The sequence below is a fragment of the Neomonachus schauinslandi genome, chromosome 3 (assembly GCF_002201575.2).
Source record: "Neomonachus schauinslandi chromosome 3, ASM220157v2, whole genome shotgun sequence".
Classification (NCBI taxonomy): Eukaryota; Metazoa; Chordata; class Mammalia; order Carnivora; family Phocidae; genus Neomonachus; species Neomonachus schauinslandi.
In genome coordinates, this window is record NC_058405.1 from 153,706,378 (window position 1) to 153,728,011 (window position 21,634).

The window sequence follows — 21,634 nt, forward strand, 5'->3', positions numbered from 1 at the left end:
AGAAGGAAAAAGGTCCTCTGCTTATTAGAAATGATAAATACTAGTTAAAAGTGGATGTCAATGGTAACATAATCAGATAAAATGACAGTACTGGAGTTTTCAAGCAAAACTGTCACTCATTAGGGCTTCAACAATTTGGGGAGGTTAGCCCTAGAGAAAAATTACTAATGGTCACTGGCAGACAGAACCTTCTGACTGGATCTGAGTCGATAGCTATTTAGAAAGTATCATCTTAGATGTCCTAGGATAAACCCAAACGAAACTCAAGACTGCTGAATCACATGTAAACTTTAGGAAGCAGCTTCTGCTGTTGACTTTTGTTTTCAGTCATAAGCAATTTTGAGAAAAAAAAGCTTTGCCAGGAGAACTGTTTCTTGGTTAGATCATCATATTCATTCATTCGGCATGTATTCACCACATACTGCATACCAGGAACTGAGAGAAATGTGAAGAAAGTATTCCTGAATTCCCAGAGAGTTATAAATAAAATAATCAAGATAGAAGGCAAAATATACATCTGATACACTACAATGACACAAAATACAAATTAAAGAAGAAGATATCAAAGAACAGAGAATAAGGAAATTTAAACAAGAGGACTGCAGGAGGGAAAAAAAAGAGAAAATGTATCTGGATAGGAAAGTATCAGAAACAAAAATTCTTACAAAAAGAGAAAAAACTGTAGAAAGGAGAGATAAAATCCCTGAGCAATATAATCATTTGCATGTATAGAAATACTCAATTATCCAACTAAGCATGTCAACTTTTAGCCAAAGATCTGGCCTGGAAAAGATTAATAAATAATAATCTGGGAATATGACCTTCTTACCCATTTAAGACAACTTCACATTTTGACTGAATGTATTCAATCCAACAGCTAGCTAAGTTAAAGAACTGATTTTACTAGTTTCAGTGATTGTTTTTTATAGTTAATGGATTAGGCATATTAAATCAGCAATATCAAAAACTGTATCATCTTAGTATAACAGAGACTTCTTTTATAGTGACTATATTAGTACAGAATCAGAATAAAGAATTATAAAACATAAACCACTTGACGCTCTTTGAACAAAAAAATAAGCAAATTTAGTGGTGGAATTTAAAATGTGCCTATATAAAACATTTTTATTAATGTCTTTTACTGGCTTAAATTTAAGAACAAAAAAGTGTGTGTCAATTGTTTCTATGTAAAAAACTTCAGCCTCCCAGTGGCATACATGGATGTCTATTTTCATGCTCATACATTCTTCAGATCATCAAAAGTTCCAGTGAGCTAGACTGGTCTCAGCTGGGACAGGCTGGACTCCAGGCTTTTTGGGGGGGTGAAATCTGCTCAACATGTTTCACACCCTGAGGACCAGGCTGATGATACAGCAACTATCTGGAGCATGGAATCTTCATGGCAATTATAGGAGAGAAAAGGGTGAATGGGAAAAAAGTGATGCCTCTTGCTATCTCTACTAAAACTCAGCACAGTATAACTTCTACCCACATTCCATTAGCCAAGCAAACCACAGGGCCAAGAGGGCAAGGAGAGTATATTCTGTGCACAGATGAAAGCATTGCATTGCTACAGGAGAAAGGACAGATATAATTCTATGAAGAGATGGAGTAAGAGCCTGAGAAACTCTAATCCAACCTATTACAAGGTGAGATTTGTATAACATTTGCTAACTTACATTGTTTCTGCTTTTTATTGGACTTACAGGAAAACAGATTTGAGATGGGTTCCCGTGGACAAAACTCAGGATCAGAGGCACTCATCATCAAGACTGTTAGGTGAATTTTAAGAAGACAAACCCTTTGAGATGTGGAAAAACTCTGGCACTGATACCATTTAGGAATACTGAGCATAATCACTGATTTCTCCTCCAAATATCTTTGTTGGTGCTGGAATTAGCTCAACCATAATAAACCAGTTTCTGTATGTTAGGAGAATGAATGAGATGAATTATATCAATGGCTGATTGGGCTTGGTTTTGTTAAAAAAGGGTATGGGTAAGAACATATAAACTGTTCTGGATTATATTATGACCTATAAATGTTACTTCTTTTAAATTTTTTTATTGTTTACTCTAAAGTGTGAAATACACATTTTTAACTAATCTAAGTCCACCTTCAAATGACACTATACTGCTTCACGTGTAATGCAAGTACTTTATACCAGAGTATTTCCAATTATCCACCCCTCCCCCATCCCTTATGACATTTCTGTCACTCACTTCACTTATCCATATGCTATAATCTCCCAGTGCATTGTTACTATTATTAAACAGTTATCTTTTAGGTCAATTAAGAATAACAAAAGTACAGGATTTATTCTGCCTTTCTTTATTCCTTCTCAAAATTCTTCCTTTCGTTATGTAGATATGAGTTTCTGACCTATATCATTTTCCTTTTCCCAAAATAACTTATTTTGAAGTTCTTATAGGGTAAGTCTGCTGGTGATGAATTCCTTCAGTTTGGGGTTTTCTAAAAAAAGTTTCTCTTTCACTTTTGAAGGATAAGAAAATATAGAATCCTAAGCTGATTTTTTTTTTCTTTCAACATTTTAGTTCATTCCACTCTCGACTTGCTTGCATGGCTTCTGATGTAAGTCTGTTGTAATTCTTTTCTTTTTTCCTCTACAGGTAAGGGGTTTTTTTCCTCTGGCTGCTTTTAAAGTTTTCTCTTTGTCTCTGATTTTCTGCAATTTGAATATGATCTGCCTCAGAGTAGATTTTTTGTCCTTAACCTGCTTGGCTAATTAGATCTGTATGCAGTATCTTCCTACCAATAAAATACTTGAAAACCTATAGAAATTAACATCACGGGATCCTGGATGGCTCAGTCGGTTAAGCATCAGCCTTTGGCTCAGGTCATGATCCCAGGGGCCTGGGATCAAGTCCTGCATCGGGTTCTCTGCTCAGCAGAGAGCCTGCTGCTCCCCCTGCTTGTGCCCTCTCTCTCTCTGACAAATAAATGAATAAAATTTTTAAAAAGAGGAAAAAAAAAGAAATTAACATCACAAAATGAGATTGTGACTTCCAAAATGTGTTGAACTTGATCCAACATCTCTCCGTTCTACATCTTTTGACCAAACAGTACAGTACTTTTTTTCATTGAATCTCTGCAATTGTGTTTCTGAGTGTGTAGTCCAGAACCAGTGGCATGATCAGGTGGGACATCTGGTACCTAGACATGTAAATCAGAATCTCTGGGGGTAGCTCCAGGAACCTATGTTTTAAAAACTCGGTGTGTAATGATTACAAACACTACCATCATTCTATATCATTGATTGTCAAGGTGTGGTCCTGAACCAGCTTGTTTTAATAAGTCCTTCATGTGATTCTTATACATGCTAAAGTTTCAGAAGCATTGCTCTGTACTATGGAAATAATAATAATAATAAATATGTATTTAGCTTTTACAAAGGTGACCTTCATTTCCCAAAGAATCTCAAAGCTATAATAGATCTTGCTACTTTTCTACAAATCATTTCAAATTATCAGAGTGGTAACTCAATAAATTTGAGGTGAATAATCAATAATATATTTAATTTGTTGCTCAATTGTTTTTCCTGCTTCCATCAAAATGACTATTTGTAAAAGGTGATATCTCTGGCTTTATGTTCTATATTTCAATGTATTATTTACTGCCAATTTACAGAAATGTTAACTATTTGACCACAAAAGGAAACAAATGTTTCTCAAATACATTCTGTATAAATTATCTTTGGGGGAGGGAAGTCCAAAGCGAAGTAAGTGAATATCAATTTTTTTAGTCTCTTATCCTAAAATATAAATTTCAATAGCTTCCAGTTTTTAAAATGTTCAAGAAAATATTATGCATTGCAAAAGAGTTTCCCTGTATCTCACCTTACGTTTATCTCAGTGTACTTATACCTATATAATATCACTACCTATGAATCTTTAAAAGGGCAAACTACTTCTTTAGGTATTGTAAGTATTTAAGCTCTTAACTATTTAATAAGCAGGCTCCATATAAATAAAGTACTTAATGACATAACAGATGAGTTTAAATGAGCTATAAAAAATGTATACGACATAATAGTTTTTAGTAATTTTGTTAAATCCCAGCTTCAAACTTTTTTTTAACTTAATGAATGAGGAAATCATTTGATTGAAGTAGTACAGTACTATATCAAACATGGAAAAAACACAGAAATTATGATTGTATTCTTTTTGGTAGTTCTCTCATTCAAAATTGGTATGTGAGTTCATGTGTTATTATCTGAAATATTAAATAATTTATGTGAAGCCGTCTTCCCTGACCTATATTCAAAGATAAAGAGACCATTATAAAATTATAACTAGGAATGCCTGGGTGGCTCAGGCAGTTAAGCGTCTGCCTTCAGCTCAGGTCATGATCTCAGGGTCCTAGGATCAAGTCCCACATCGGACTCCCGGCTCAGTGGGGAGTCTGCTTCTACCTCTGCCTCTCCTCCTCCCCCTGCTTGTGCTCTCTCCCTCGCTTGCTCTCTCTCTGACAATAAATAAAATCTTTTAAAAAAAATTATAACTATCCTATTGGGTAACTTTTTGAAACAACACTATTACTTTATTTATTCATCTAGTAGTGATGTACATTATTTAAACAAAAATCTGAATACACTGTGAGCTTATGGCTTTATCATTTCAATGTATTTCACAGATCAAGGGCCATTTATTGAGCACATCACAAACTCAAAACTGTGAAAATGACCCTTAAACAAGTTTGATAAATAAGAAAAATTAAATTTTAAATTTTAACCTATAAGCTGACAGAGAGTTATTATCCAAGGATGTCTATCTACCCTTTGAAATAGTAAAATTCTCTAAAATAAATTTAAATTACAAAGTATCAACAACAGAAAGAACACATGGAAAAACTGAATTATATTAATGTAACAAAAACAATATGCATTTTTCTTTTTTTTCTAAAGATTTTATTTATTTGTTTGACAGAGAGAGACACAGCGAGAGAGGGAACACAAGCAGGGGGAGTGGAGGAGGGAGAAGGAGGCTTCCTGCAAAGCAGGACCGTGATTCTGGGCTCAGTCCCAGGACCCCAGGATCATGACCTGAGCCGAAGGCAGATGCTTAATGACTAAGCCACCCAGGCGCCCCACAATATGGATTTTTCTTTTAGGTTTTGAAATATATCAACACTTTAGGGTGAAATTTTATGTATGTTAGTCCTATCAAATAATGTGAGCATGTAGTCCTTTTACTTTGAATTTCTCAATTACCATCTACTTGTCCTACTGCAATATATAAAATGCACCCAGGGCAGCCTGCATTATAAACTAGGAGACATATGGGGTGCCTGGGTGGCTCAGTCGGTTGGGCATCTGCCTTCGGCTCAGGTCATGATCCCAGGGTTCTAGGATTGAGCCCCGCATGGGGCTCCCTGCTCAGCGGGGAGCCTGCTTCTCCCTCTCTCTCTGCCTGCCACTCTGCCTACTTGTGTGCTCTCTCTCTGTCAAATAAATAAATAAAATCTTTAAAAAAATAAAATAAATAAAATAAACTAGGAGACAAAAGTCCATACTATACACTGTAACATTACACTGATCACTTCTCTAGAGGAATTTTTCTGACTTCTATAAAATATTGCAGAGCCAAGATTCTAATATTATAACCAGGGCAAGAGATCTATGCTCTAGAAGCAATTCATACAGGGGTGCTTGGGTGGCTCAGTCAGTTAAGCATTCAACTCTTGGTTTTGGCTCATGTCATGATCTCCAGGTTGTAAAATCAAGCCCTGCATTGAGCTCTGTACTCAGCAAGGAGTCTGCTTGTGATCCTCTCCCTCTCCCCCTCCCCCACTCACTCCCATGCTCTCTTTCTCTCTCAGTCTCTCTCCTCTCTCTCCCCCCCAAAAATAAATAAATAAAATATTTTTTAAAAAGCATTTAGACACAATTAGTACATTTCTAGATGGTAGTTTTACATAATAAAATCTCATGCAAGTTTTTAAATAATATTTTAAAAGTTGACACTTATGTTTTATTTTTCAAAGCATGTGCAAAATCTCTTTAGATTATTTGGTGGGAGAAGAAGGAGTTGATATTTTTGGCATCAGTCCTGAATTCTATACATAAAAATCTTGTACCCTTTCATTTAAGTACTTCAGTATTAGAAGAAGACAGAAAGACATATTATGGTTTCAATATTCTTTTCTCTTTTCTCCCCATTAACATCAGACAGAGATTCTGTGCTAAGGAAGAGATAACTTCTGTTGAAGAGGCAGAAGACAAGGCCAAACAAACCCTGAACAAGTTAGATAAATCCCTTGAGGATTATCATTCACTTAGGAAGCTTGTAGAAAAAACAAAAACAAAAAACAAATTTTAAAAAATAGATAAAAGTTACTAGAGATGAGATTTAAAAAAAAAAAATCTAGCCTCTGTAATAGAATATTCATTTTGCTTACAAACAAATCATGTCTTTGGCAGTCAAATTTGAATGAAAGACATACTCAGGTTTAAAAAAAAGTAAATTTTCCATTTTGCTATATTGTAAAGGAAACTAAGGCTGAATAAAGATCAGGGGAAGCCATATTTGATTAGCATGAAATAATATCTATTAAATATCCTTCCATGAAAAATACAGATATATGTCTCCCACTTCTACCTCCTATTTTGTTAAACATATTACAATTTCTATATTGTCAAAATTTAGAATTTTATACTTTTTGTTAACGTCATAATTTCCCCAGTTTAATGTATTTAAATGATGTAATTCTTACTACCATTGTCTTTCTTTACATGTTTAAATTCATCTCCTGATATGCTAGATTTCGTTTTCTTTCTCTTCTAATTTTTTTTTTTTTTTGAAAAAAAGAAAGAGTGTGAGTGCATGCGTGCCAGAGAGTGGGGGGCAGGCAGAGGGAGAGCAAGAATCTTTTTTTTTTTTTTTTTTTTTTTAAAGATTTTATTTATTTATTCATGAGAGACAGAGAGAGAGAGAGAGAGAGGCAGAGGGAGAAGCAGGCTCCCAAGGATCAGGGAGCCTGATGTGGGACTCGATCCCAGGACCCCGGGATCATGACCTGAGCCGAAGGCAGACGCTTAACCATCTGAGCCACCCAGGTGCCCCGGGAGAGCAAGAATCTTAAGCAGGCTCTGGCTGGATTTCACGACCCTGAGATCATGACTTGAGTTGAAATCAAGAGTTGGATGCTCAACCAACTGAGCCACCCAGGTGCCCCTTGTTTTGTTTTTTTTTTAAAGAAGGACTTGTGTTGTTATAGTTTCTGAATTCTTACATTTTGAAAATGTTTGCTACTTCAAAGATGAAAAAGTTCTTAGAGCACTTTCTTTTGCTAAGGATTTTACAGCCATGCTCTATAGATGGGATATATAAAGGACACAGCCAGCTTCACTTATTTTACTAGCAATGGTAGCTAATTAGCTACCATATATTTTCCCCAAATGTATATGGTATTTTTCCTCTATCTTTAACACAGTAATGTTACCAAGACATGTTTCAGTATAGAAAATGTTTAGTCAACTGGTAAAATTCCAGATCAATTATTATCTGGAGAAAATTGCATATCACCAACTTAATTTTTTTTTTTTTTTTTGAGTAATGCTATACACTGGGCAAAATGCTATATGGGGTTTCACGGGTAAGTTACATCAACTAGGTGCTTTGGGGCTGGCTATTTAACATATTGTATATGATCTTATGGTTCTATTCAGTTTCCCATAATACAGCTTTCCTCACTGGACTAATAACCTATCTTTTAAAGAGTCCAATTAATATGGTTCAATCACAAGATGGAAACAAGGAAAAGTTTAGGCTTTTATTGCCATAAAAGAAAAAAAAAAGAACGGTGAATACTTTTAATTCAAACTTTTTTCTGTTTTCCAAGGTTTTTGTACTGGCCAAATACTTAATCAAAAATCAGCATCTATGTGCCTATGGAATTATATACCAAATATTTTGTAGGGTAATTTATACAAACTCAGGTGGTACCCATAGTATATGTGTATCTATAAAACATTAATGAAACATGTGAGTTGCCCAAACTCTTATTTTCTAATTTTGGTACATTTCCGTTTATTGCTAGTCGTTTGCTTTCACCATCCTCTTTTCCTATCTCACTGACTTCCTGCAGAAAACATAAGAGAATTGGTGTCTTTTATTCTTTTAAAAGAACCACCATCTTCTTCCCTACTTGTATTACTCACACCACCCATCACCTGCAAAATCACCACAGAATTTTAACTAAAATTTTATTTAATGCAAGCATAAAATCATAACCTACTGGTAGCAAATTCTATGTGATTCAAATAGTGTCACCTTCAAAAGTTATTACATGAGGCTGACAGACAATGAAAGAAAGCCTATGTACAGGGATCACATGCAGGGTGTATGTAATTTCGTATGTACATAATTTTATATATTTTAAAAATCTCCGTATCTTTTCTCCTACCTTTTCCCCCATAAGGTTATATATGCTCTATAGCCCTCTACTATAAAATGGAGAAAAAGAACACAAAGTTTCAGGAAGTTGTCTATATATCACTTTAGTTTCTTTTGAGGAGTAAATGTCTTAGATATCTTTTTTGCAGTTTTATCTCCCTCTAAATCTTACTTGCTACTCTTTACTCAAGAGGTCAGTGTATAGTCAAATCTTCTTTGCTACATGAAAAACTAATGATGTACTATATGCTGGCTATCTGAACATAAAAGAAAATAAAAGAAATACAATTTTAATGGGTATCCATGGAGTTTTGTAGAGCAAAACTTAATTTAAAAATATACCATGAAGGCTTGCTACAACCCATCATCCAGTTTCATTCTTCATCTATCTGCTCGCTATTGTAAATGAAGTTCTGGTATAAGCTGTAAAGTTATTTTTATTTTCTTATTTTTGGCCCCAGGATCTAATAACATCATTAAAAAGAAGAACAAAAGACACATCCACTAAAATGCTGAAATTAAAAAGACTGATAACCCCAAATGTTGGTGAGGATGTGGAACAGAATTCTCATATATTGTTGGTGGGGGTATAAAATGGAAATCAATTTGAATAAACATCTGGCAATTTTTATAAAACTAAAGGTACATTTACTATTTTACCTAGCAATTCCACTCCTGGGTGCTTACATAAGAGAAATAAAAAGATTTGTAAATCAATGTTTATAGTAGCTTTACCCAGAATAGCCCCAAATGTAAATAGCCCCGGTGATTATCAATGGGAGCATAGAAAACAAATTATGGCCTATCTCTATATCAGAATACTATCCAGCACTTAAAAGGAACAAACTACTGATTTATGAAAAAAAAACTGAGTGAATCTTAAAAACGCTGTGCTAAATAAAATAAGGCTCACCATCCCCCCTCCAAAAAAAATTTCATTTGCTACAATCTGAGAGTAGTGTTTCTCAAACAGGAAAAGTATACATAGGAAAAAAAGTATGCAGAGAAAAAAATATGAAGGAAAAAAATTATATAAACTCAAAAGTATTTTCACAAAATCCCTAGAATGGCTTCCAAAGAAAGGTCCTTTCTCAAAGTTAGTTTGAAAATGAGACGAAGAGATTTCTCTTAAATTGCAAATAATCAAACCACCACCTGACGGAGCTATTTTTTCCTGGAATAAAATTGTTAAGCTCTCAGCCACTTTATGTGTGCAATCTCTGTCAACTCTTTGGTGTTAGTTTTGTAACCTACAATAAGGCTTTTAGCAAGCACAATTTGAAAAAACATGTGGAAATTGTAAAAAATGAAATGCAGAAGTTCTTTATATTAGAACCACAGAGAATAGAAAGGTTCAGGGAAAAGGGAAAAAGACACAGTTGCAGGAAAATACAAATGGTAACAAACAGTCTTGGAGTATTCAAAAAATAGATTTTCTATTTTGACACTAACACCAAATAGTGAGAAATTTTTGATTCTCAAAGAAAATGTCATAAAGCCTCATTCAAGTACAGAATAAGGGATGAGAGGAGAGAGAACAGAAACTGAGCTGAAGTTCAATTGAAAAAGGAGCTTTATATACCTTTGTTTTTCATTTATCACCTTAGAATATCTACTATTCTTTGGGAATTTAAATTCTCATACTATATTACGTTTTAATACAACATCTTCTGGATTTTCTGGATTAATGTGCTTGAAGAAAGCAGTAAGAACCTAACTGTGCTAACTAAATACATTTGGCGTATTTCTCTTGGCTTGAGTAGGAGAACAAATAAACTCAGCTAAAACAAGAGATAATTAAACACTTAGTCACCATTTGGTAACTCAATGTGTCCAATTAAATGGATTGTCATTCAAGTAAAGCAGGTAGTATCTTGTTTAACCAGCATTAAGGGAGTTCCTATTCCATAGGATGTTCTCGGACATTGTGTCCCTTATGGGAAAACCACCACAAATTTTGTACACATAATTGCCTTTTGAATTTTGCAGTTAAGAGGCTAATGCATATTTTGTTTCTCCTCTTAGAAGTTTTCCTGGAAGTTACTCACTTTATCTTCCCCATATTTTTGTAAAATTAGGCTGGACTGTTTTCTGCTATTCAGTCGCCTCAAGGTGCTGTGTTTCATATGGTTTAGCATGGGGTTTATCTGGTATTGGTTATTACTAAAAATATAAAATATCAAAAATCATCAAATCATGTATAACTCACACTGGCTAAATAGTAATTTCAAAAAAAAAAAAATGACCAAAAGGGGAAACCATAAATAAATAGTAAAATTAAATATTCTCCTTTTCATATACTTCAATTATTATCTATCACTACTTAATTTAGATCAGATAATCCCTTAATCAGGTATAAAATGAAAATTTACCCCAAATCTTTCATTGGACTCCAACATTTCTAAGCTCTATTCTTTCTGCCGGCACTTCACCTCTAAGTGTCTAAGTGGAAAAGTCTGACACCTTAGTAGTCCATTTTATTTATTCTACCTGATTAATCTGCTGATGGAGGTTTATCTAAAGTAAGGCATTTATCTGTGGTCTTATTGTTTCCATTTAGCTATGAAGTGCTTCAGGCCTTTTTATCCTTTTGATGAAGGGTAGTTGCTTCTTTCTTTCCTTTACTCAGTTCCTACTCCCACAAAACACAAAAAGGCCAGAGACCTTACAGGTTGCATTTAGTCTAGGATGAGATTTATGCCCTTCACCATCTTCTAGACATTCACACCCCCCTCATTTGGAGCTTATTGCTCACAGCCTTCACTAATTACTTTGTACAAAATTGCTGAAGATAATAACTTAATGAACCCAGCCATTCTTAACCACTTAAAGGAGCTTTGCCTTTATCTTCTTACAAATATCTGAATAGGTTCAGAAGAATTTAAATAAAAATATAAAATGTTACCCTTGCCCAATATGTCAAATTAAAAATCTACTGACAGCATTTAAACTACTTAAAAATAATTTGTCTTTTCATATATTTTCATTATTTATACAGAATAGGTAATAAGTAATACATTTATTTTTTAATTGGCTGCTTGAAATTCAGTTTTTCAAGTATCTCCACCCGCCCTGCTTCCCCAAGTGCTATTAATCTTCTCTCCTGTAGGCACCAACTCTTCCGACTCCACAACTCTCATTCCCAAGGTAGGGCTCACTCCGGTACCATATGCTAGTGTGCATGTTGAATGACAGATGAGGCAAGACAATGCTTTCTATTTGGGAATTCTACCTCTTCCCAGTAAATTGCACAGCATTCGGATAGTCCATTGTACCAAGAAGAATCCAAAAGGTCTAGATGACCTTTTCTTTTATCAAGGGTGGTCCCTGCTTTCACCTGAGTAGCAGATCCTCCTCCCATACTCTACATGGGCTAGCTCCCACTAGACCAAAGACAGTAGTCGTCACCTTCCAAAGAGAGTGCCCACCATCCAGAATTAGGAAAAACTCTTGCCTGAAAACATAGTCTCTCAAGTATTAGATGAAGATCATATCCCATAATCTCCTTAAAGATACCTTCTAGGTTTGATTCATCTTTATGACTCCCATAGTATCTAATGTAATAATTGACATGTAAAAGACACTCAGTAAATACATGCTAAATACATAGATTGGATAACTGAAGAATCACAGTAAACTTTTTAGTACTTAGAGGCAACAATGATGATACCTTCCATGATTAAAACCAAACCAAACAAAAAAACCACATCATAAAAACAGTAAAAGAGCACAATTCAGTAAGTGAAAAAACTTACTATTTTAATTGAAAAAATGTGAAAGAAAAATATATTCATTGCATTAGTTTTAGTTCCTTGTTATTTTCAAAACCCAAACACACATACAAAAAAAAGAGCATTCATGTAAAAGAAGTTTTATGCAGTAGTTCTATTGACTTTTGTGTCCTGACTGTTCTTGAAAAAAAATGCAGGCACACACCCACATGCAGACACACACACACACTCATAAGTTAAAGCCCATAGATCACAAATGCCATTGAGGTCACCATAGATTAAAGATGCAGCCAGAATCTCTGGCTCCTCTGCTGCCTTCTCATGAAGAAAAATAGTGTTTTTAAATTTTCTTAATCAAGTTACATTTATCATTCTCCTGCTCCCTTTCCTTTCTGTTCTCAATATAATCCTGTCATCTTTAGAGTTGATGTCAATGAACTTGAATTTTTCTTAAGTCAGACTCCCAACTAAGTGAGATAAATGAAATCAATATTCTTCCCTTTACAGGTGAAATGAGTTTAGTAACATATGTAGTACTGTACCTTCCTCTCCTTTTTTCTCCTTTGTACTGCAATCCATCAATGTATTGCTCTTGGCACCTGAATGAACACATCTTAATATGAGATTTCAAGCAACAATTCTTTCTAAATATAATGAAATATTTCAGTCTTTGTTCTTAAAAACCCACTCCTAGATCTATGTTCTTTGTTCCTCCACAAGAATTTACTTGTATTATTCTTATAGGATTCTTAGTATTCACAAGTGATTAGTCAGGCCCTTGAGTTCATGAAATATCTGATTTCTCCATACAAAAGTCTAAATGCTATTCCACTCTCAGGGCTGACTGAAAAAAATAGGACTTTCAGAAAGGGGATTTCATATTCAAGGCCACCATGCTTCATGGTTTTGCTCTGTATCACAAAGCACCTGTTTGCCATTATTCATGAGGCTTCTTCTATTAATTCAAAAATTCCCTCTGCAGTAGTCCTTCTTATAGGAAAAAAGTAACTTTATCAGATTGCTTGGTGATGCACTTTTGAATTATAAAATGCTATGTGATTTTTTTAACCTTTTCAATTCTGTGAATCATTATTATTGACCTATTCTAATTTTACATACTAAGTACATCATATGTTACAACATAGGCTGATTCAAACAGGTAATAAAAGAAGAATTCAGTAAGGAAAATGTTAATTCATGCTTATTAAGAAATAAAAATCATTTTTATTTCCATATACATTCATTTTTTCATACTCTTAAATAATGATAAGGATAGTTTATATTGTCTAGTGTTTGCCATAAGAAAAATATGGAAGACCTATCAGCCAGAAATGCACTACACAATAAATGTATGTATTGGGACTAAGGATTGAAAATATTCTGGATGTTAAATTCATAAATTGGGGGAGACATTAAGAAAATCAAATTAGGGGGCACCTGATTGGCTCAGTTAAGTGTCTGCCTTCAGCTCAGGTCATGATCCCAGGGTCCTGGGATTGAGCCCCATGTTGGGCTCCCCAGTCAGTAAGGGAGTCTGCTTCCCCCTCTCCTCTGCTCCTCCCTCACATTCATGTGCTCTCTCTCAAATAAATATAATTTAAAAAAAAAAAGAAAATCAAATTAGATAAAGAGACAGAGACTACAGAGTCTGTAAATTATTGTTACTATGTGGGTGGTGGAAGCCAAGAACACAGGCGACTTTCAGTCAAATAGAGAAGAGGTCTTGGCTGAGACGAACTTAAATGGCACCATTCCTAGCTACAATTCATTCCCCCAATCCCATGCTCACTCCAACTTTCTAATAATCATATGTGAAAAGCAACAAGCAAAGGAAGTAAATAGTAATTAGTAAGTAGTTGTGAAATCCATGCTCTAACTGGCTTGGAGGGAAGTCTGGAGAGTGGCTTGAGAGGGGTTTGTACCCTGGACAAAGATGCCATCTAAATGGGACAGCTGTGTGAATACCAGAGGATTTTATCAACCCTGATTAAATTAGTGAATTCTTGAGTATCTCAGATCTCTGGTCATCTCTCTATGTTATCAAAGTAGATAAATCTTTACCTACAAATGTTGCTTCACCTGTTGTCTATTACTAATTGGGGGGAATAAAAAGGACTGTGAAATTGCACAGTCCATTCTCCAGGTTTGATGGTTCTGGCGAACTGACCAAGGAGCTAAGGAATGAGATTGCCTATTGTGTGGATTATTTTCCCTGACACTCATGCCACCCAAAAAAGTTTGCACCCAAGGGGATAGGAGAGCATAGCAGGATGACAATAATGAGATTACAATGTCTTCTCAAAAACTTAAAGGGACCAAAACTAACCAACAGCAATAAAACAGTAAAGCAAACTAAGAACCCTCAACACTCCCATTAAGAAAAGAGCACAACCTGGGCACCTGGGTGGCTCAGTTGGTTGGGCGACTGCCTTCGGCTCGGGTCATGATCCTGGAGTGCCTGGATCGAGTCCCGCATCGGGCTCCTTGCTCGGCGGGGAGTCTGCTTCTCCCTCTGACCCTCCTCCCTCTCATGCTCTCTGTCTCTCATTCTCTCTCTCATAAATAAATAAAATCTTAAAAAAAAAAAAGAAAAGAGCACAACCTTTTTTATTATGAACTTTGAAAATTGGAATTTAAAAAAGAGAGACAGAAGACTCAAGGAATTAATTCTATGCAAATACATTTTAAAACCTGGTATAATGGATTATTTTTGAAAAAGATATAAAATATAACTCTTGCCAACTGCTTATAAACATTAGTGTTTATAGATTTTGCTTGCTGGTTGCAACAGCATCAGGAAGTTGGCTTCCACCTCCCTTCTGCCTTCACCATACCTCATAGCCATATCCATTTTCCAGAAAATAATTTAAATCCAGAGTCCTAGCTACAAGGGAGTCAGCCTTCATTGGAGGCTTTCCAATCTCTTCATGTTGAAGAGGAAGCCAATCGATGTGGCTCTAGAGCCAAGCTCTGCTGCCTCCAATGTTTTGGTGCTACTATTAACATTTAAAGAAAACAATTATTATATTATATACATGGTGTCAATTACCTAAATAAAAATACATGTATTATATACATGGTGTCAATTACCTAAATAAAAAATGAGATATTCTACCAATATTAATTTTCAAATATCTGAAAACTAGGGAATACACACAAAAATATAAGAAATATTTATTCATTTTCTCCAGTGTACTAATGGTAGACATAGGCATGCAGTAATATTTTTATTTTTAATTACGTGATATTACTTCCTGGTCTTTTTTTTTTTTTTTTTTTGCTTGGATTTACCTTAAGTCTGAAGCTAGAGAGAGATGCTTCTGGGACACAACATCTTGACCCTATCCTGCAGTAGATATTGGAATTGTGTCAATAATTTTTTACAAGGTAGTAGGCACAGAACCAGATCCCTGCAACAGTCAAGTGGCCCAGTTGCACAGTGGGGCTCTAGAGAATGGTATATATCCTCTTGAAAGCGCTGAGAACTTCCCTGGTAGAATCCCCACTCCGTGCATTGGTATCATGTCACCAATTGCTGCCGCGTGTAACCTGGGGACACCTGAGAACTCATAGCTCTATGCCATCTTCTCTCTCTCACTTCTTAGTTTATTGCACAACTTAAGTTCTATTCTCTCTTCAGTGAAAAAACCTCACAGTCTTTTACTCTGATTATTGGTGTCTTTTTGTCATTCATCCATTTTATTTGGGACAATCATGCAATCTGCAAATGAAGAAATGAGATCTCGTCAGACACTGAAAAGATCCTGAATACAACTGGATTGAATTTTAATACAGTTTTCGGGGGATTTAAAAACAATACTTTCAAACTAATGACATTATTATGAAGAAAATCCTACTTTTATTAAAGTAATAAAGACCACTGAATTAATTTTACAACCCATTTCGAGTCATTTGAAATACTTTACAATATTTAACATTTTGCTCTTCCCAGTATAACTTCATCCTTTTTTTTGCCTCTTTCTCAACTTCAGCCCAACTTTCTAATTTCTAATAGATAAACTTGGTTCCAATTCTTGCTCTTTTTTCCTTCTATAACCCAGATAAAATAAGGGCCTGTGTGGGTTGGAACTAGTTATGCATGATCTCACAGCAATTGTTAAATGAAGTCTATCTCTCTTAGGGGGACTTAATAATTCAACAGTTATTTCTCCAGATTACCAACCTGAGGGTATGAACAGATTGTGCGAAGAAGGAAAAACTGCATTAATTCTTTGAAATAAGCCTTCCAGCTTCCCCAGAATCAAAATGGAAAGAAAATAACCTGAATTTTCTCCCACTACCGACTTCATCTTGTTGCTGTATGACAGTAATGTTTCTGGTTGGCTGACTGCCCACATCTCTCCCAAAGAATTCTTACAGCATTTCAGCAACTTGTTCACTATTGCCGCTGCTACCAAACAATTACAACTGTAGCCACTGAGGGTTACTCAACCCAAAGATCTCTTCCACCCTGAAGAGGAAACTGGGTGCCAAGTAACAGCCATGAACAGCAGGTTAAATCCTTAGGTCAGGTACAGAATGGGAGGCACATAGTTTCTCTTGGTCTACTATCTCTCCAGATGCCAAGAGAACAGGTAGGAAAATGAGGATCTTCCTAGATGCTAGAAAATAACAATAAATACCCTCCCTATGTACACGAATTAAGAAAGCATTCAATCCCTGTACAGTCTTGATTCTTTTTCCAAAATGACGTATATATAGACAGGAATTTTTAGCCTTTTAGGAAGAATAATTGCATTGTATTATGGGTCACTTGTTATGTAGTATACATTGACCTGAGTATTACCAGATATTTATAAGGAATATAGAATGATTTCCTTCAGAAAAATCAGACCACACACACACACACCACACACACACACACACACACACACAATAACCAATTATATGTCAGTAGTGCCCAAAGCATAAACTGGGCCGACACTTTTTATAATCAGCTTTCACAACTCTGTAACTAAACTGTTAATAGTTGATGTGGTACCTTATGGACAACATAGATTCTCTAACAAATCCTTTCCATTTTAGGCTACCACCCATTTCTTACTTTTTCCCTCTGAATGCTTTCCTCTAAAAGAGTACTGGCTGTTTCTTTTTCCTAAGCATCCACTCACTGCTCAGCCCACACCAATCTGCTCTCTGCCTCCATTATTCCACCACTGACCTCCACACCACTCCCTCCACCAGGCATATTTTAGTCCTCATCTTATTGGGCTCTTCATTAGCATTTGTCACCCCTTCTTCCTTCTTAATCATTGTTTTGTCTGCATACATGTCACTTCACTCCTGTTTTCTCTCCTTTCTGGCGACTTCGCCTTAGTCCCCATTATCACATCTTCATCTGCCAGCTGAACTCTAAATCCGAAATTGAATTTGAGACTCTTTTCTCATTCTACACGATTTCCCTAGGAGACCTCATCTACACCCTTTCCTTAAACTTCTATTGTCCTCTAAAATGCCATAACCAACCAATAAATATCTCCTACTCTGAATGTCCTCTGAAATCCTGGCCCATATATTCAACTGGACATCTTTGTTTGGATATCTCAAAGTCTCAGCAGATTTTTAGTGGGTGAATGGTGTTGGCCTGTATCTCCCAAACCTTCCTCAGAGGTAGACTGTCTATAGTAGTATATGCCAACAACCCCCTGCTCCTCTGAGCCTGAGGAAGTGTCAAAGAGTGAACCCCCTCAGGGAACCTTTTTTCCTCCTCAAGGGCTCAACTACCAACCTTTATTTTCTCTAAACCACAAGATGAAGAGTCTTGGTTCACTTTCTTGATCTTTTCTTTCAGTCTTATGTATATGGCCAGTGTAGATACTGAGTTTAAAAACTGAATGCTATTTTGATCTATATTACACATGCCTCCTATCTACCATTCTCACTCTTTAGAACTACTCTGGCTTTCCCTTCCATCCTGCCCTTAAGAAAAAAAGTGCCTAACCTCTCTGCACTGTTCACTAAAAAGTTTTACCAAAACGTTTGCGCTCAAGCATAATGGTGGCATTAAAAGTTCTGTCAGATATACTACAATTGCAAAGAATGCCATGGTATAATCTCCATAACTATCAGTAAAAGTTTGTTTCTGACTGTATTCCTTCAATATTTATATATTTGTACTTACTTCTTGGTTAATTATATCCATGTACTAACATACTGTATTATAGATTAAAAACACAAAAATACACATTTTTCAATGAGTTAGATTAAATAACAGCATTTTAAAATAATTTTATTATGTGTTTTTAAAATTTCTAACAATACAGTAAGAATTTTGCTCTCAATAGAATGTTATTGATAATTTTCACTGAAGTAAGGCTATTGACTCTGCTTAATTATTTTTTGAAAATTTTGTTTTAATATTTAATGACATAACAGTATGAATGACTATTCCTATGCTCATGTTATTTCAATATTTGATTTAATAACTTCCATAGATGAACAATATATTCTTATAAATATACATAAAATCAAATGAAAGGAGCTCTTCATGTGCTGAACTTACTAAATCATGACATTTTTTAATTCCATCCACAAATCATGCAATAGTTTTTTAATTGTCTAATATATATCCCATATTAACAACAATAACAAAAAGCCCTAAAGCAAAACATTATTTCCCTTTGAGATAGGAAACAAAATGAAGACACCTATGTCCAATCTTTTTCAACATTTTATTAGCAATTTAATTAGTATAATAATACAAAAACAGCAACAGCAGCAAAGAGACACGATGAATGGAAAAGAAGAGACACAACTGGCCCTATTCACAAGTGACATGATTGATATGATTATGTATACAGAAAATGTAATAGATTCTATCTTCAGTGTCTATCATCTTACTTTTTTTTCTTTCCCTCTTATGGGGGGGAAAGGAAAAAAGCCACTGTATCATTTGGAGTTCCTCAGATAAACAAAACCAACTAAAACCCATGGCTTAAAAAAATTGGGGGGGGGCGGGGGCAGCAAGTTTGAATACATAGGCAGGCCAGAAGGCTGGAAGCTTAGGCAAGAGTTGTTGTTACAGTTTTGAAGCAGAATTCCTTCTTTTCCTAGAAACCTCAGATTTTGTTCTTAAGGCCTTCAACTGATTGGATGAGGCCCATCCATATCATTGCTAGAACTCTCCTTTCCTTAAGTCAACTAACTGTAAATGTTAATTACATCTGCAAAATACTTTCACAGCAACATCTAGCTAGTGTTTGACCACACAACTAGGCATCATAGCCTACCTAAGTTGACATATACAATTAAAAATCACATTTACCAAATGCTTTTTTTACAAAGTCAGTATGACACTGATACCAAAATCTGACCAAAATGTCACTATAAAAACAAGGCCATTATTTTAAATATGTTGCAAAAATCCATCAGAAGAACAACACATGGCCACAAGTGGAGTTAACTCCAAAATACAAATAATCCCCAACTTACAATGGTTCAACTTATAGTTTTTCAACTTTATGATGGTGCAAAAGTCTTTTCCTGGGCTACCAATAAGATACTCTCTCGTGATGCTGGACAGCAGCAAGAAGATGAAGCTCTCGGTCAGCCCCGCAGTCTTGACGGTAAACAACCGATACACCTATAACCTTTTATATTCACACAACCACTCTGTTTTTCACTTTTGGTAGAGTATTCAATAAATTATAAGAGATATCCACACTTTATTATAAAATAGGCTTTGTGTTAGATGATTTTGCCTAACTTTAGGCCAATGTAAATGTTCTGAGCACATTTACAGTAAGCTAGGCTAAGCTATGATATCAAGTTAGGTGTAGTAAATGCATTTTTGACTTAACAATATTTCCAACTTACAATGAATTAATCAGGAGGTAACCATATCGTGAATCAAGGAAGACCTGTATATGGATAGTTTAACATTAGAATATGTCCTAATATAATTGATAATAACTGCTTACACCATTAATACTTAACACTGCCCTAAACTACCCAATGCAATTAGACAATAGAAATAAGAGATCAAAAACTGAGAGGAAAAAACAGACCTTAGTGGCATATGACATATGTCTAGAATAACAAGAGAATCAAATCTTATAAAGTATTAGAATAAAAACAAATTACTGTGGCTGATTACAAAAAGCAGTGTGATGAAAGAAAAGATACCATGTACAAAACAACAAAAAGGAGACACTTGGGAGTAAATTAAAAATGGATAAAGGGGGGGGGGGGTGCCTGGATGGCTCAGTTAGTTAAGTGTCTAACTCTTGATTTCAGCTCAGATCTTGATCTCAGGGTCATGAGTTCAAGCGCTGCATGGAGCCTACTTTAAAAAAAGTACCACCCCACAAAATATGCATTAGGGGCATCTAGAAGACTCAGTTGGTTAAGCGTCTGACTCTTGATTTCAGCTCAGGTCATGATCTTGGGGTGGTGAGATGGAGCCCTGCCTAAGGCTCCATGACAAACATGGGGCCTGCTTGGGATTTCTCCCCCGCTGCCCCTCTGCCCCACACTGCTCACATGTATGCAAGTGCACTATCCCTAAAAAAAATAAAGGATAAAATCTAGATGAAAATTAAATTCTACTGAAGAATTCAGCAAATGAAATAAAAATTGTTATACTTGTTTACATTTAAGGTGTCTTCTTCCCCCTTCCACCCAAAACTACCTAAAATTGATCTGTATTCATGGCCAAGAATTAGAAATGGGAAGACCATGTTCTGATAAAGGGAGGTATGTATGTGGTAACACACATGAACATAAAATGTCACGAGAAAGATTTGAGCTTCACAGTTTATAATTAGCTTTCTTAACAAGGATAGTAAATATTGTCATAATTTGAATTCAAGTTGTTTTCTTAACCTTTTAAATTGAAATCTGTTATCACAACTCATGACCCAAAAGCACTGGGGTTGCTTTTTTTAAACATTATTTTAAGCCAAATGTTACAGACTTTAAAATAGGGGCGCCTGGGTGGCTCAGTCGTTAAGCGTCTGCCTTCGGCTCAGGTCATGATCCCAGGGTCCTGGGATCGAGCCCCACGTCAGGCTCTCTGCTCAGCGGGAAGCCTGCTTCACCCTCTCCCACTCACCCTGCATTTGTTCCCTCTCTCTCTGACTCTCTCTGTCAAATAAATAAATAAAATCTTTAATAAAAAAATTAAATTAAAAAAAATAACCCTAGAAATAGGGTGGCTTGGTATTACTAGGAATATCAAAGAACATAGAGAAAAGATGGATAGCAGCCGAAAAGTCCTAGATATAGCAAACATAACCAGTATGAGAAAAGTTAAGTGGTCATGAAAAAAATGTTAAATAAAAAAACTTTGGACAAATGAAGGATATTAGATTTCCTATCAATTCTAGATAGGAGAAAGAGAAATTTAATTTGGGAAAATGAGATATGTGGCTCTTCTTCCTGACCGTAAGTATAATGAAAAACTATTCTTTTTTTAAAAAATTTTATTTATTTATTTATTTATTTATTTATTTATTTATTTATTTATTT